The 18,086-nt window shown below is 36.4% G+C and overlaps 1 long non-coding RNA gene across 2 annotated transcripts in view; it reads right to left on the bottom strand.

The window, feature by feature from the left end:
• LOC145276845 (uncharacterized) overlaps positions 1-18,086 on the bottom strand; it is a 97,641-nt gene that overhangs the window by 34,840 nt on the left and 44,715 nt on the right. The window lies entirely within an intron of this gene.

Raw genomic sequence — 18,086 nt, forward strand, 5'->3', positions numbered from 1 at the left:
CTGCAGAGACAAAACATGAAGCGTTACATGGAACCAAGAATATTGGAGCTGCATATCTATAAATTCTCTTCCATTACTCAATTACATCCTCCTCCCAAAAGAATGATGCCAAATAGTCGAGAAGGCTCAACGAGGATGGAAAGACAGAGAAAAGAGCGCTGAGCAGGCCTCCACTGGACAAATGCTAAGAGAACTGGTACCTTGGGGAGGCTTATTGCCACTCAAATTCCAGTGGAGACCAATGGCCGCCGCTAGCAAGAAATCAATGGTAATCAGCTGTTGCGATAATGCAAATTCATTTGCAAATGTTATCGAAAGAGGTGGAAAATACTGGAAATCTGGGAAGACTTGTTGTCACTCAGCTTTGAGAGAACAACCACAGGTTGTTCTCAAGAAGAGATCCTTTATGACCTATGCGAAAGCTCCTTGTGAGCCAATAATAATAATAATAATAATAATAATAATAATAACAACAGTAATAGCAACTGTTTTTGTTTGTGAAACTTAGACTACATTTTTATTAATTTGGCGTTTTTCGGCCTTTTTTCTGAAAGATTTGGCTTCAAATGTTTTAGAGTCAGCTATTGGGCACATTTACCAGAATGTGGTTCCATTATAAATACATTTCAAATTAAAAGCACTCATATCTCATTCTTAATCAATATACCGACCTCTCGAGAAATTAATTAGCCTACGAAAGAAAGACAATTCAAACTAAGAATGTATAACATTATGTACTGTAGATGTCCAAACACGTTAATGATGTTGTATGCCTATGTGAAAAGACATTTCGAAGGATAAAAAGAGAATGCAAATTTGAAAACTTTGACTATAATTTTAGCACAGAATATTTTATGTCAACTATTTAGGTACAACATGTATTAATCCTAAAAAAAAAAAAAAAAAAAAAATGGTTTCACTGCTGATTTCGATTAAACCAGACGAAGACTACTATCTTAGCATCCCTGTTCCTTGGAACAGACATCCAGAAGATGTAATAAATGTGCCAATGACGGAATAATTCAAGACAGATTTAAACAGATGCTGGCCTACTTTATTCACTTCTGTGTACATTTCTACAGTCATTTTCCTACATGGTAACTCAAGCATGCTTGTTTCATTTTTGTGTCAAATTTTATGAATTGAATGTCTTAGAATATCTTAAATATCTTGTCTTGAATTTAAATTGCATCAATATGATTGTAAAATCATATGCATATCTTATTTTGAACTAATCATAATTGCAGATCACAAAATATTTTTACTGACCTTCATTGATTATAGATTTCCATAAACAGAGCTTATTCACAACGACTGGATTAGCTGGATCATCTTCAAATCTTATGCCAACAGATCCCTTTCATGAGCTGTTCCCACAAGTAATCAAACTCTATTCCATCATTTTCAATCATTTTGCAAGATTTCTCATCTCTCTACTAACAATCATTCGATCTTATTAACTCGTATCCTCGAGTGCTCTTTGGCCTTGATACAATGCAACAATAAATTACTTAACTCGGATTACCATTACTTTGATACTCTGTTGATATAATTAATGAGATTAATGGAATATTCTGCTCATTATTTGTCTTTATGCACGTACATTACATTTCTCCATTTATCCTTAAACATGGCGTTTCTCCGTCTCCCAACATATACCATTTTCTCCATGTATCCACTTGACACTTTTCCTTCATAAAATATCTTTCCTATATGAAAGAAAATGGATCTATCTCGGTGGGGGGGGGGTGAAATCGATTTCTCCTTTTACTTTCTTTTGATGTCTGTTATATTTTTCCTTTTTTTAAGTTTAAGTTATTTTTAATCCTTAAATACTGCATACTATTTTTAGTGTGTAATGTAGCTAATATTTATGAATTCCATCATTCTGGACTGATTTTGAATTTCAAGAATATATTTATAACAATATCCTTCAGCTGTCATCTATAAGAAAAGTAAGCAAAACTACAGCAAAAAAGCAATCATAGTATGACTTATTCAAGGACGAGTATTTTTCCTAGTAGTAGTACTACAACTACTACTGCTAATAATAATAATAAATGTTGTTTAAAGTTAGCAGAAGGAAAAGAAAAAACTATAAAACGGGGAAAAAAATCAAACGAACAGAAGTCTTATCGCATGTGTGTCGGGTGAGGCTGGGAAAAAGAAAGAGAGAAATCAAGATGGTGCCCATAGTTTTAAAAGGTGTGTTCTGGTGGAAGTAATGCGAAATCACACAAAATCACGTGGGAGACATGTATAAAAGGAGTTGACAGGTTAGGTCGGGGCGAGGTAGAGAGACAAAGGTTGATGACAGTGGTGATCTCGAACCTGGCGACTGTTGGCTTGCAAACACAAATTCTTTTTTTTTATTTAAACCAAGAACACTTCAAGCTATTTCGGTGATGGCTACCGGCCTGAACAACATGATAAAGCCGTTCAGTGGCGAAGGCGATGTGGTGGCTTAATTAAAGAAAGTGGACCTCCTGGCAAAGCTCCAAAAGATAGGCGACGTTGCCGCAGTGATACCGTTGTTCTTGAAGGGTGATGCGTTAGCCCTATATTTGGAGCTAAGCTCCTGTGAACTGGAGGATGCTGAGACGATCATAGCCAGATTGATCCAGGAATTTGTGGAAGGGCCGTTTGAGGCGTACAACAAATTGAAAGAGAAGAGGTGGATGGGAGAATCCGTCGATGTGTATGCAAATAAAGTCAAAAGATTAGTAGAACTGGCAGGAATTCGGAGACAAGTAGCGAATCACACAGCAAAGATGGCATTTGTTACCGGGTTCCCAGAGGAGATTTCCAAGAAGCTGCAGCAGGTACCAGGTATCGAGACTTTGGAGGTGAGTGATTTGCTCCCAACTGCAAGAATATTAGCGAGCACCTAACCCTCTGGGGCCATAGGAACGTTGGTAACAGTGCAGAATGATGAGAGCAAAATCTGCCCGAGACCGTGAGGCGCATGTTTCGAAACTGCAGAAAGTTCTTAGAAAGGACAGTGTGCTACAGGTGTAACCAGAGTTGTCACATGGTAGTTAACCGCAAGAGTCTGGGAAACTGTCAAGGGGGAGTCATAGTGCCAGCAGCTGCTTCGACTTGGGAATAATGGTGCACTTGCAGCAGATGCCCAAGTGTGAAATCATTGTGGAAGGACAAGAAGCTGTGGCCCTGTTCGACACTGGCTGTACCACTTCCATGGTGCACATTAGCCTTGTCAGAGGATGAAGAGGGAAGGGTGAAGTAGTGGCATTTGATAGGTCACGAGTGAAATGTCGAGGGAGGAGGACTGTCACAATTGAAATTGAGGATCACCGGATGAGAGTCCATGCAGTTTTCACTGATCACCTGATGCCTGGCATCCAAGCGATTATCGGAATGGACATAATATGCTGACTTGGAGGTGTCACAGTCGGCAGCAATGGCGTGAGCTTTGGACCAGCAGGATGTGCAGATACAGAGCAGGTTAACGAAGTAATCAAACAGGTTGGAGAAAAGAAATGGATATCAATCAGTGATCTGGATTTTAAAGCGGAATTCGACGGGAATCAGTGGACAGTGGAATGGGCATGGAAGAATGAATCACCGATCTAACAAATAGGCATGTTACAATAAATTGCTTAAAGGAGGAGCAAGAAAGAATTTTGAATGAGAAATGGACAGATGGATTGAGGAGGGAATACTGTTGCCATGGACGAATGATGTTGAATCGGGGATCTTGCCATTAATGGCCGTTCTACAACCAACAAAAGGAAAGGTCAGACCAGTAATAGATTTCTAAGAATTGAACCGACACGTCGAGTGCCATCCTGGAAGTGATGCTATAGATATATGCAGTGAGATCATCGGAGAATGGAGGCAAATGAACGGTGCCTCTAATTTGGTCAATCTAAAATCTGCCTTTTTGCAACTCTACGTTGCCAAGAAACTCTGGAAGTACCAGTTGGTCAGATATAAAGGCAGAACCTACTGCCTTACGAGGGTGAGGTTCAGGCTGAACTCGGCACCCAAGATCATGTCAACCATTTTAAGGAAGATTCTGGAAAGAATGGGGAAAAGAGATGGTGCCGTGAGCTCATATATCGACGACATCCTCGTAAATGAAACTCTGGTGACTGTAGGGGGGGTTATGGGTCAAGGCACCGGAAGAATTGGATGGGGGGAGCGGCTTTGGGACTAAAGCTGAAATGAAATGCATTGCGTGGCCTGAAATTTCGAAGGGGAAACAAGATTCCACAAATGAAAGAAGAGCTCAACAAGCGGGAGCTTTTTTCGATATGCGGCAGACTGATCGGGCATTACCCCATTGCTGGCTGGCTTAGACCAGCATGCAGCTACATCAAGAGGCATGCCGAAGGTAGAAGATAGGATGATAGAGTGGGAGGAAGCACGACTGCCTTGATTGAAGAGGTCCTGAAAGAAGTGGAAAGGCAAGACCCAGTTCGGGGTATATGGAACATGCCGCGAAGACTGGATGGAGTCATGTGGTGTGATGCAAGCAGTATTGTACAGGGTTCGTCTTGGAAGTGGGTAGAATGGTTGTGGAGGATACGGCCTGGCATAGGAAGAAGGATGATGCTAGCCACATCAATGTAGCAGAATTGAATACAGTTACCAAAGGAGTGAATCTGGCCTTAAAATGGGGGCTGCACAACATCTGTGTGAAAACAGACTCCGCCACTGTGTTTGCTTGACTGAAAAGGATAAGGACAAAAGGGGCAGCAGAGATGCTAGTGAAGCACGGGCTCGGGTTGCTGGCTGAGCTGATACAGGAGTTTTCTTTGAAACTGCATGTAATCATGGTGGCCTCTGAGAAGAACAGAGCGGATGCTCTCACAAGAGTGAGAAAAAGCTGGTTTGTGCCAACAAAAGAACATATTGCTGCAATGACTCATCTGGATAACTCTGAGGTGCAAGAGTTGCACAATCTGCATCATATAGGGGTAGAGAGGACACTGTACCTGGTGAGAAAAATTGATCCGAGTGTCCCAAAGGAACAAGTGAAGCAAGTGGTCAGGACTTGTGATAAGTGTCAGTCAATTGACCCTGCTCCAAGGGCTCACGAAGCTGGAGAACTAGGTGTGGGCTTTACATGACGATGATCGACTGTGGGCCTGGGTGATTTGCCCTATGGAAAAGGCTGCGAGGTGAAATGGGCAGTGAAATAGCAGCAGCCCTTGATGTGGTGGAAGAGCTTCTAACCGACAACGGTACTGCATTTAGATTGGCAGCAGTTGTGGATGTACTAAAGAAATGAAATGTCCATCAATTCTTTAGAGCTGCCTATAGACCCAGTGGCAACGGGATTGTGGAAAGAAACCACCGGACAATAAAGGCAGTGGCAGAGAGAGGGAACACCTCACCTGAGCAAGCTGTCTTCTGGTACAACATGTCAGGCAAGAGCAAGGGACAGTTCCACACTTGTCAATATTCAAGTACTCCTGGAGGCATCCTAAAGTTGAGCCAGCAAGCAGGGAGACGGAGACAATAGGGACCATCAAACTCGGTGATGAAGTATGAGTGAAGCCCACCGGGGCATGATGTACCACACCGTGGAGCAGAAGATGCGTAACTGGGAATAATACTAACAACAACATTGCAGTAGACGGAGTATCGAGACATATTCTTGATATCAGGCCAGTGGAAAATAAAACGGTAGAAAGCGATGTGCAACGGGAGGATGGCGAGACACTTCAGATACCAAGTAGGGAAAGACGACTGCCACAGTGGATGAGGGATTATGAAATGTGATCCAGAGATCAGGGAGGCATGTTGTTTAAAGTTAGCAGAAGGAAAAGAAAAAAAAAAAAGAAAAAGGGAAAAAAATAAAACAAACAGAAGTTTTATCGCGTGTGTGTCAGGCGAAGTTGGGCAAAAGAGAGAGAGAGAGAGAGAGAAATCAAGATGGCACCTATAGTTTTAAAAGGTGTGTTTTGGTGGAAGTCACAGGAAATCAAACAAAATCACGCGGAAGACATGTATAAAAGGAGTTGACAGGTTAGGTCGGGGCGAGGTAGAGAGACAGTGGTGATCTCGAACCCGGCGACTGTTGGCTTGCAAAGACGAGTTCTTTTATTTTTACTTCTTTAATTTGTTGTCCTAAACACTTCAATAAAGATAATAATTGAGAAGTAAAACAAAACGATATAGGAACACCACATAGAACAAAAAAATTGAAATCACAAAATTTTAAATGAACTACCCTCCTCCCTAAAAAAAATTGTTGTAGCAGTATCAACACCAAATAGACAAAAAGATCGAGGAGATCAAGCACTATCCAGTCTTTCACTGAAAAAGTACAAAGAGGACTGGGACCTTGACACCAAGATTCCAGTTTTGTGATAACACAAATTCATTTGCAAAGGTTATTGAAAGAGGTGGCAAGTAGTGGAAATCTAGGGAGACTTGTTGTCACCCAGACTCCAGCGAATATTACCGGTTATTGTCAATGAGTAATCCCTAATGATGATCTGTGCGAGAACTCCTAGTGAGTATAAATGAGAATAATATTGTTCTGCTTGGTTATATAATTTTCTGACCATTACACAATATTGCTATTGTCAATTATTGAATTTCATATAACTATGTCCACTTCCTAACCCTAACCCGGATGATGCCAATCAAAAATATTACAAATGCTTTTCAGATGCAGACATCTTCAAAATAGATTAAAAAAAAAAAAATTGTAAATTCCTAAAATTTCCTGAAAAACATATTTGGAACATAATTTGACTAATTAAAATTTGATCATTCCACTTTTAAAGACTAAAAGAAGCATCACATTCTTTTTTGTCTGTTTGCAATGATTTTTTTTTGAGTGTTTCTTTCTCCTGATGCTGAATCAGAAACATGACTCACCGATCCATTGAGGAAACACATTTTCTAAAGAATGTTGTAGTTGAATAATTAAATCATAAACTCATATTCACATATTTTAAAGAAACGCATCATTCAATAATCTTCTTTTGTTTTGCAATTTGGAGTCATATATTTCACTTTAGAAATAAGATGAAAAAAAATCATTTGAATTATTTCATCAAATCTCAGAAAATGCAAACATTTCTAACTGATAAGGATAAAAAAGATGACTATTTTTAACACTTGTTCTTATAAAAGTAAATTTTTGTGAGAAAAAAATAAATGATCCTATTGACAACAAAGTGTTAGTCGAATCTTTATAATCCTTACATAATAATATACTTATTATAAGAAATAGTCATATTCTTTAAATACTTAATATTAATTTATGCTGTAAACTTAACCTGATTGATGATTCCAGCACCAAAACCACAACTGCTGCTATTATCACTACCATTGAGAGGTTTTTCTTATGGTGAGAGCTATTATTTTAGAAATAAAGTCTAATCAAGCGATTTAATGATCTTATGTGGTATTACAAGCAGTATTTTCACAGTTGATCTTACAGGATGAAATCCATATTGCTGGTCACAAAGTAGATTACTTTTGCTGCCTTAACACAGATTCAAACACGTTACTTATACAGGAATCTGATCACAAGTATTTTAAAATACTTGGCAGACCAACAAAATTTTCCATGGTGATGGAAGTATTCCTCCTTTAAGCAATGGTTGAATAGCTTTGTGAGGAGAGGAGCACGTTCTAGCAGCATATTCTTAAACACAACGAACTGGAATGAACTGACATCAAGGTTCTTTATAAGTTTGACAATATGTCAGACACATATGAATCCTGCCTAGACTATTTTCAATAGACTTTGGTTGTAAATGTCACTGGATTTTCTAATCTTCATTTGTTTTGGTTTTTATTCTTGTTGATATAAATTTATTTTTGGTCAGTTTTAAGAAAAGTTTTAAATTAAAACTCAGCACACTTATGAGTATCATATTACACTCTTTGATCATTTTGAATAATATCAAGGGAAAGAGATGTGTTTTCTGGGAGTGCTCTTATTAGATGTTTTGCACTGTGTGAAATGTATATGTGCATATGGGTGTATGGAGTATCAATAAAATTTTGATGTGTGTGACTGAAAAAGTATATGAGGTTAAATTTGTATGTATGCGTGTGTGTGTGTGTGTGTGTGTGAGACACTAAAGTGTTAGGAAGTAGGAGAGAAAAGAAAAAGGAAATATAACAAAAGAAAAGTCAGTTTATTGAGTAACAAAAGAAATAATAAATAGGGTTGGTAAAAATACAATAGAAAATTGTAATTGGGCCAGGTTGATAGAACTTTTGGGTATTTAAGATGGACTGATAGCAATTGACAAACACAGACTCGAGTAGATGCAGATGTGATCATTAGATTTTAACAGGTAGTTTTCTAGATAGTGTTACCAGAGTGATATTAAAGTCTCTACAAACGCAACCAGAGTGCATCAAAGTCTGTGTTTTCTTTTCTCAAATGTTATTATATGTGAGCCCATGTGTGAAAAACTATAATGATATGGCCATAAGACCAGAGGATGGAAAAGAAATCCACAGCACACAACAGTGAGGTCAGCAACGCTGCTGAGCAAAAGACACATGGCTGCATATATATATATATATATATATATATATTCAGTATGGCGTAATGAAAAAATATAAAGGTAACTGCAGCTTCTCTTCCAATTTTCGGATTTTCACCATGTCAAATCACATTTCCATTCCTTTTGATGGATTGATTGTTGCTATTTCTGATGAGTTAAGGGCATGATAGATTCACTAATTGATATAATAATTAAGTGATTGATTTTGCGCTATGGAACAGATACTGTCAAGAATTGTATAAATCAGCTGATTTAAAGGAATAAACTATAAGATTGTCAACATCAGGAGTTTTGGAATATAAATTTTTGTCATTTATTCTATATATTGCTCTGTAATCACATTGAGCTTCTTATATAAGGATTAATATATAATAAGATATATTTCTACAGATATATATATATTTCTACAGATATATATATTTCTACAGATATATATATATATATATATATTGTTTTGTTTTCACAAAATCAAGATAACAAAGATAACCTTATATCGCTTGAAAATATTCACAAGAATAGCTTCTCTTCAGACGTTGAGAAAAACATTTTTTTAAATGAGCAATATGGAATCCATTTCCCTTTTAAGGAAAACCATTTGATAAAAAATTTACCTACATTTCTTCCTTCAGAGTTTTTTTTCTTTCTGTTTTCCGTTTGTTATGGATTTTTTTTTATATCTACCTTTCGTACCTCTATTTTTAAATATTTCAATCGATTATTATTTATCCTTGCAACCAATTTTCTGTGTTCTCTTAACTAAGGTTATTCTTATTTTTCTCTAAGTTATTTATTTAAAATAATTTTCTTTTTAAATTTTTATTTTTATTTTTAAATACTTTACTAATCTTCCCAACTCCGGGCCTGATGTTCTATGTTCCTACTGTATTGTTTTGATTCTATGTTCGTTTCGTATACAATGTCTATATTGGCGATTACAATTATATCGATATACTTGTGTAATTTCAAAAAGGGTTGTGATTTAAATTTATTGTGGAAGGAAAAAATGTTACTTTTTATTCAATGCATTTTAAATTTTGAAATTTAAATTTTTTTTCCTTTTATTTTGCCTTCGTTCCAATCCATTTTAATTTACGGTTATTTGTTAATTTTGACGTTGTAAGGGAACAATTGTACATGAACAATTACTGATCTCAATTATATCAACATAATAACATTTGGAATAATATATATAAGTGTATCAACACTGCACATGATGAATAAAAATGCACAAGACAAAATTAACATTATACATGAATGAGCTGTTAGCACATGCCAAAAAAAAAAAATGGCCGTTTTTCGCTCACTTCATTTACAAATGCACCATAAAAGACTGTTACGCCCTTTAGTGATAAAAGGCATTAATAGTTTCATTGGAGTGTAAGGGCGATAACCCTGTCCAATATATTACATCCTTTCAATCTTACTCTGGATCACAAACAGTCTTCAAATTTTTTTGGTGGTCTCCGAATACATCCTGACTTGCGAGAGGGTGGTGATGCCAATTTTCCTACCACTGCTGGAGTCCCTGCAACTTCTTCCATATGCATCAGGTACTCGCAGATACTAAGCTTTCCCCAGGAACTTCAGGTGTGCTGGAAACTTCAGGTGTGCTGGAATTCTCAAGATTCTCTGCAGTGTTATCTGCTTGTATCTCAGGTGTAAGTTCCACTGCTGCCAGTGATGCCGTTCCGCATGTCTCCTTACTAGCCCTCTACCGGTTTCCACTTCATAATTCACTGCTCCCAACTGTCTGGTAATGGTACCTTCAATTTATTGTTGAGTAGATCCATAGTTATGCACAAGTACAGGATCGGCTACTTTAAATTCACAGAGCGGTACCATTACTTTGCTCCCCCTTTCCATTTTATTTTTCACATCCAGAGCCCTGTACATGTCTGACTTTGCCAAATGAAACACCGTTCTTAACTGTCATTTGAACATCAGCTCGGCAGGAGAAACTCCAGTTGATGAGTTGGGAGTTACTCTATAAGTGAATAAAAATCTGTTCATGTGTTGCCTTGTGGTCTGTTTCCATCCTTTTAAGTGCTTTCGTAAAGGTGCATACACTGCGTTCGGCTTGAAGACCATTTGAGGAAGGATAGTAAGGAGCTGTGAAAATGTGCTGAATTCCATTGGCATTCATGAATGTTTTGAATTCTTCACTTGTAAAACAGGAACCATTGTCACTCACGATTAATACCGGCAGTCCATGTGTTATGAAGATCCCTCTCAATTTCTCAATTGTGGTCATAGCAGATGATTTCGTTATGCATATTTCAGTCCACTTTGAATGAGCATCCACTACTATCAAAAACACGTGCCCCAAAAATGGACCTGCATAATCTAAGTGGACTCTCTCCCATGGTGAACTTGGATATTCCCAGCAATGAATGGGAGCCTTGCCGTCGGGTTGCTTTGATAAAGCATGCAGGTTCCAAAAGCTTTACCAGCTCTCTCAATATCTGCATCCGGATTTGGCCACCACACATAGCAAAGGCCTTTATCTGCACGATCCCTATGTGTGTCAGATGCAATTGCTGCAACACTTTCGTTCTAGCCAGAATTACAACTCTACTTCCCCATTATACTGCACCATCTTCACATGTCAACTCTGTCCGCTTGTTGAAATAGGGCTTCATTGCTATGTCTGAAATACACCTGCTCCAGCCACTCAGGATGTATTCGTACACCTGACACAAAGTAAGATCTCTTCTCGTCTCCATTCTCACTGCCGCCACAGTCACTGGAGCGTCAATCAAGTTCATCATGTGTATCCTGTTAGTATTTGGTGTGGTATCTTGTTCCTGATTGGAAGACGACTGAGGCAATCTGCATTTCCATTAAGGGACCCGGCACGATACTCCAACCTATAATTGTAGGCAGCCAAAAATATGGCCCAGCATTGAACTCTGGCAGCAGCAAGAGAAGGGATCAGCTTGTGTTCAGCAAACAACCCCAACAACGGTTTGTGGTCGGTGAACAACATAAAATTATTCCCATACAGATATTGGTGTAACTTTTTTACTGCAAAGACTAGGGTCAACCCCTCCTCAATGTGCGTATAATTCCGTTCTGCCTCAGACAGCATTTGTGATATGCAGCATACTGGTTTTTCCCTTCTATCTTCCATTTTGTGAGCCATTACAGCTCTGTCCATAGGGAGAAGCATCTACTTGCACTAGAATAGGTCTAGATGGGTCAAAATGAGTTAAAAGAGGTGCAGAACACAGCATCTTCTTTGTTTCTTCAAAGGCCCTTGTTTGTCCACCACCTCATACCTAGGGAGCACCCTTCCTCATTAAGCTATGAAGCGGTTTCAGTATTGTTGATAAATAAATAAATTCGGCAAATGACTATGATAATAGTTAAGTGCCCTGAGGTAGGCTCTTAATTCTGTGATGTTTTGTGGCAGAGGTGCCTCTGTCATGGCGGCTACTTTGTCTGGAAGAGGCGTTGTGCATTCCTTACTGATTCTGAAACCCAAATATGTTACTTTAGGAAGGAGAAACTTGCACTTACTTTTCTTTAATTATCCAGCAAATACACTCTGTAAATTCTTCTGATGACTGTCATGACTACCTGAAACCAAGATGTGATCCACACGCACCTTACAAAAAGGGATGTTTTTCAACCTTTTATCCATCTCCCTTTGAAAAATCCCTGTAGCACTGTGTACCCCAAATTGTAGTCTGGTGGGCTGGTATAATCCTTGGTGGGTGTTTACTGTTAGCAGTTCCTGTTTCTTCATCCAATTCCAGTTGCTGATAGGCATAGCTCAAGTCAAGCTTGCTAAATTTCTGACCACTTTTCAAAGTACCAAATATATCTTCTGTCCAAGGAATGGGGTAGTTGTCACATGGTGATGCCCGGTTTACTGTTTGCTTGTAATCTCTGCAGATCCGGATGCCCCCATTATCATTTTTGGCAATTGGTACAATGGGGGTAGCCCACTTAGAGTACTCCACTCTTTTGTAAATTCCCTGGGTTTCCAGGCGATCCAGCTCTTTCTCCACATCCACTTTTATGGCATAAGGCACTGGTATTGCCAGACAAAATTTGGAACTCACCATCTTATCAATGGGTATTTTCACCTTAAAATCTTTTAAATACCCCATTTCTTCACTGAACAGTGACTCAAATTTTTTAAGAAGCTTTTCCAACCTCGAAGGGGAATTTTTCTGGTCAAAAGGAAACATGGCTTTCCAATCTAGCTTTACCTTATTCAACCAGTTGCGGCCAAGAAGTGTCGGTACATTTCCTTTCACCACCAGCAAAGGTAGTCGATGCTTTAACACTTCCTGGATTACTTCCACGTCTGTGGTCCCATGTGGTTTAACTAACTCGCCAGTGTATGTTCTTAACTTAACATGGCTTTCTTTTAGATCACAAATTTGGCCAATTTTCTTGAACTTTTCTAGGCTCATTACTGTGCATGAAGCTCCTGTGTCCACTTCCATGACCACTTTCTCTTGATTAATTAGTAGTTCCATTAATACTGGTGGCGTCCGAAGTATAGCAACTGTGTGCAAGTCTAGCTTTTCCATATTTATTTCCATTTCTTCTGCACAACAATTTTCCTCCATATTGTTCACCGCCCTGCTTTCCTTCCCTTGTGCTGCTACCCTTCCGACAAGTATGCCCGATTCACCTACATTTAAAACATTCCTGTCTTTAAACTGGTCCTTGTCCGCCTGGTGGCTAGCGTTTTAATGGCAACCTGTGTATGGACATTTCACTTTCACTCGTCTGTGCTCCCAACATCAAGTTGGAATATTTCCTTGCCGATTCCATGGACACTGCTATTTCAATGGCCTTGTCCAAAGTTAGCATCCTTTCGCCAAGCAAGTGGTCCTGTATCTTCTCATCTTTCACTCCCACAACCAAACAATCACGTATGTGTTCATTTACTTTTTCTTCAAAGTTGCAATGCTCCGACATTTTTGGCACATGTGGCCACATATTCACTGATGGACTCGCCTTCTCGTTTGTCCTTCGTGTTGAATAAGAAACGTTCATGTATCTTGTTGGGGGCCAGCCTGATGTGTCTCTCCATCAGAATACACAGTTCTTCAAATGTTTTCTGCTCAGGCCTGTTTTCGGCTAAACCCCTGCAAATAATGTTTTGCCCCAATAACCAACAAAAATATAGCACGCTTCTTACCTTCATTCAACACATCATTGGCAGTAAAAATGAACTTTACTCTCTGAATATAGTACGACCATTCTTCTTCTGCACTATTCTATTCTTGAATTGTGCCTAGCAACACCATTTTTATCCGTTCCTCAGCAACTTTTACTGGCCCATTGGGTTGTGGGTGTTCACTGCTTTTATTTTTAAATTGTCTTGTTACTCCTCCGCATTATCTCGTCCTCGTCGCCAATTAAAGTGTATCAACATTAACACTGCACATGAATAAAAACGCACAAGACATAATTAACATTATACATGAATGAGCTGTTAGCACGTGCAAAACAAAAATGGCTGTTTTTCGCTCGCTTTATTTACAAATGCACCATAAAAGACTGTTACGCCCTTTAGTGATAAAGGGCATCAACAGTTTCATTGGCGTGTAAGGGAGATAACCCTGTCCAATATATTCCATATATATATATATATATATATATATATATATATATATGAATGATAATATCAAACTTATTATCCAGTATTGTCATCAGTTATTCCTTTAACTCACACATGAACAACATATCAAAAATGGCTTTTAAAACCTGACCGATTTTTAGACTAGCACAGCACTTGCAAGCATACTGTCCTATACTAGTTGTTGGTTGTAGATTCTCATTTGCTGTTTTAAACCAGACATTGATTGGTGACAAGTTCTTTTTGGAGAGTGTAAAGTGGGAAAATGTGTTTTTCCTGCTTGTTACTAAGACCTACACAAAAAGCAAATGGCTGTCCTAATGTCTCTTCTATATATAGCTATTATGGTAGATCACCCCTAATTATTTCCTGTTGTCAGGAACAGATGATTATTTTACCTATACATGCCCCCCCCCCTGACCATAGATTGTTGTGGTCATCTTTGGATGAACCAGAAAACTGTGTTTTTCCATGCATTTGTGGCGATAAGTTTTTTGATGCTAATTTTGCGACATGAAGATTGTTAAGGACTGACCAGGTGTGTACATCTTCCTGTCGTATCATCAACTTTCATTTTTTCTTCATCATACTTGCTAGGCAATCTAACATTGATGTGCGGTTCATCCTCCATAGCTTCTTCAGGGAATTGTTTCTGTGGGGGTTCAGGGTTTATGAATGGATGAGGTTCTCGTTGTGGTGTAATATGGGCTATCCGCAACTGGGTATATTTTATGGAGAAACTGACGGTTGCACAGTGTTACTCAACTGCTCCCATCTACTTGCACTCAGTTCCCAGGTGTCTCTACAATGCTTCTCATCTTTGTACATTGACGGTGCTAGCTACCATTCTGGTTCTGGATCTGGACAAAGTCTGGAGTGGATGACAATGCTGAAACTCTTGGTTTCACATATGCTTCTTGGCTAAATCCTTTAGTTCACCTTCTTTCCATTGTTTCTGCGTTTGGTATTTACCTCGTAGCACAAGAAGGTGGTCGTTAATGCCTCAACTATATAGCATTATGGCTGAGAACATGTCAAGGGCTTGGATGAGGGTGTTGCTATGAGTAAGTGATGCCTGCGCAGTCCTATCATGGCATAGGTGTTTATATCTGTCGATGTTGTCAGCTAGTTTATGTTTTGCAACCGTTGCTTTGAATGTAATCGGCTGATGAGGTATGTTTCTGTATATCCCATTTCTTAAAAAAAAGTTGTATTCCTGGGACTCAACTGATGATCCCCTGTCCAAAGAGATTTTTTTCAGGTGCACCATAAGTATAGAACCAAGTTCTCAACATATCAAATACACTTTTGGCTCAACGTTATTAGAGCCACTTTCACCCATCCAGTATATCGATCAGCATACACCATTAAGTTCCTACCCTGTATATCGACAAAGTCAACCGCTACTTGTTAGAATGGAAATTCCAGGTATGCTGGTGACATCAAGACTTCCCTGAGCTGAGATGGTATAATTGCGTTGCAAGTACGGCATTGGACTCTGGTTTGCCTGATGTTAGCATCCAAACCAGCCAAAACAATCATTGTCTTGCATTTGCCAGAATACCATTCACAGGTTGATGTGCAGAGTGAGGAGAATTCCAGTCTGCAAAAAAGTTGTCGAGGTATCAGGATTTTGTTATCTTTAATAAGAACTTCAGTTCCAGGCAATATAATTCTTTACACATATAATTCTTTACACATATAATTCTTTATACATATAATTCTTTACACATATAATTCTTTACGCATATAATTCTTTACACATAATTCTTTACGCATATAATTCTTTACGCATATAATTCTTTACACATATAATTCTTTACACATATAATTCTTTACACATATAATTATTTACACATATAATTCTTTACACATATAATTCTTTACGAATATAATTCTTTACACATATAATTCTTTACACATATAATTCTTTACGCATATAATTCTTTACACATATAATTCTTTACACATATAATTCTTTACACATATAATTCTTTACGCATATAATTCTTTACGATATAATTCTTTACGAATATAATTCTTTACAATATAACTCTTTACACATATAATTCTTTATACATATAATTCTTTATGCATATAATTCTTTACGCATATAATTCTTTACACATATAATTCTTTACAATATAATTCTTTACACATATAATTCTTTACGCATATAATTCTTTACAATATAATTCTTTACACATATAATTCTTTACACATATAATTCTTTACACATATAATTCTTTACGCATATAATTCTTTACGCATATAATTCTTTACAATATAATTCTTCACGCATATAATTCTTTACACATATAATTCTTTACAATATAATTCTTTACACATATAATTCTTTACGCATATAATTCTTTACAATATAATTCTTTACACATATAATTCTTTATGCATATAATTCTTTACACATATAAGTCTTTACGCATATAATTCTTTACGCATATAATTCTTTACGCATATAATTCCTTACAATATAATTCTTTACACATATAATTCTTTACGCATATAATTCTTTACACATATAATTCTTTACACATATAATTCTTTACAATATAATTCTTTACAATATAATTCTTTACGCATATAATTCTTTACGCATATAATTCTTTACGCATATAATTCTTTACACATATAATTCTTTACAATATAATTCTTTACACATATAATTCTTTACACATAATTCTTTACGCATATAATTCTTTACGCATATAATTCTTTACGCATATAATTCTTTACACATATAATTCTTTACACATATAATTCTTTACACATATAATTCTTTACACATATAATTCTTTACACATATAATTCTTTACGCATATAATTCTTTACACATATAATTCTTTACGAATATAATTCTTTACACATATAATTCTTTACACATATAATTCTTTACGCATATAATTCTTTACACATATAATTCTTTACACATATAATTCTTTACACATATAATTCTTTATGCATATAATTCTTTACACATATAAGTCTTTACGCATATAATTCTTTACGCATATAATTCTTTACGCATATAATTCCTTACAATATAATTCTTTACACATATAATTCTTTACGCATATAATTCTTTACACATATAATTCTTTACACATATAATTCTTTACAATATAATTCTTTACAATATAATTCTTTACACATATAATTCTTTACGCATATAATTCTTTACGCATATAATTCTTTACACATATAATTCTTTACGCATATAATTCTTTACAATATAATTCTTTACACATATAATTCTTTACACATAATTCTTTACACATATAATTCTTTACACATATAATTCTTTACGCATATAATTCTTTACACATATAATTCTTTACGCATATAATTCTTTACGCATATAATTCTTTACGCATATAATTCTTTACACTATAATTCTTTACACATATAATTCTTTACGCATGTAATTCTTTACAATATAATTCTTTACACATATAATTCTTTACACATATAATTCTTTATGCATATAATTCTTTACACATATAATTCTTTACACATATAATTCTTTACACATATAATTCTTTACGCATATAATTCTTTACGCATATAATTCTTTACACATATAATTCTTTATGCATATAATTCTTTACAATATTATTCTTTACACATATAATTCTTTACGCATATAATTCTTTACGCATATAATTCTTTACAATATAATTCTTTACACATATAATTCTTTACACATATAATTCTTTACACATATAATTCTTTATGCATATAATTCTTTATGCATATAATTCTTTACACATATAATTCTTTACACATATAATTATTTATGCATATAATTCTTTACACATATAATTCTTTACACATATAATTCTTTACACATATAATTCTTTATGCATATAATTCTTTACACATATAATTCTTTATGCATATAATTCTTTACAATATAATTCTTTACACATATAATTCTTTACGCATATAATTCTTTA

Source organism: Euprymna scolopes, chromosome 5 (genome assembly GCF_053919585.1).
Source record: "Euprymna scolopes isolate OS-2025 chromosome 5, ASM5391958v1, whole genome shotgun sequence".
NCBI lineage: Eukaryota > Metazoa > Mollusca > Cephalopoda > Sepiida > Sepiolidae > Euprymna > Euprymna scolopes.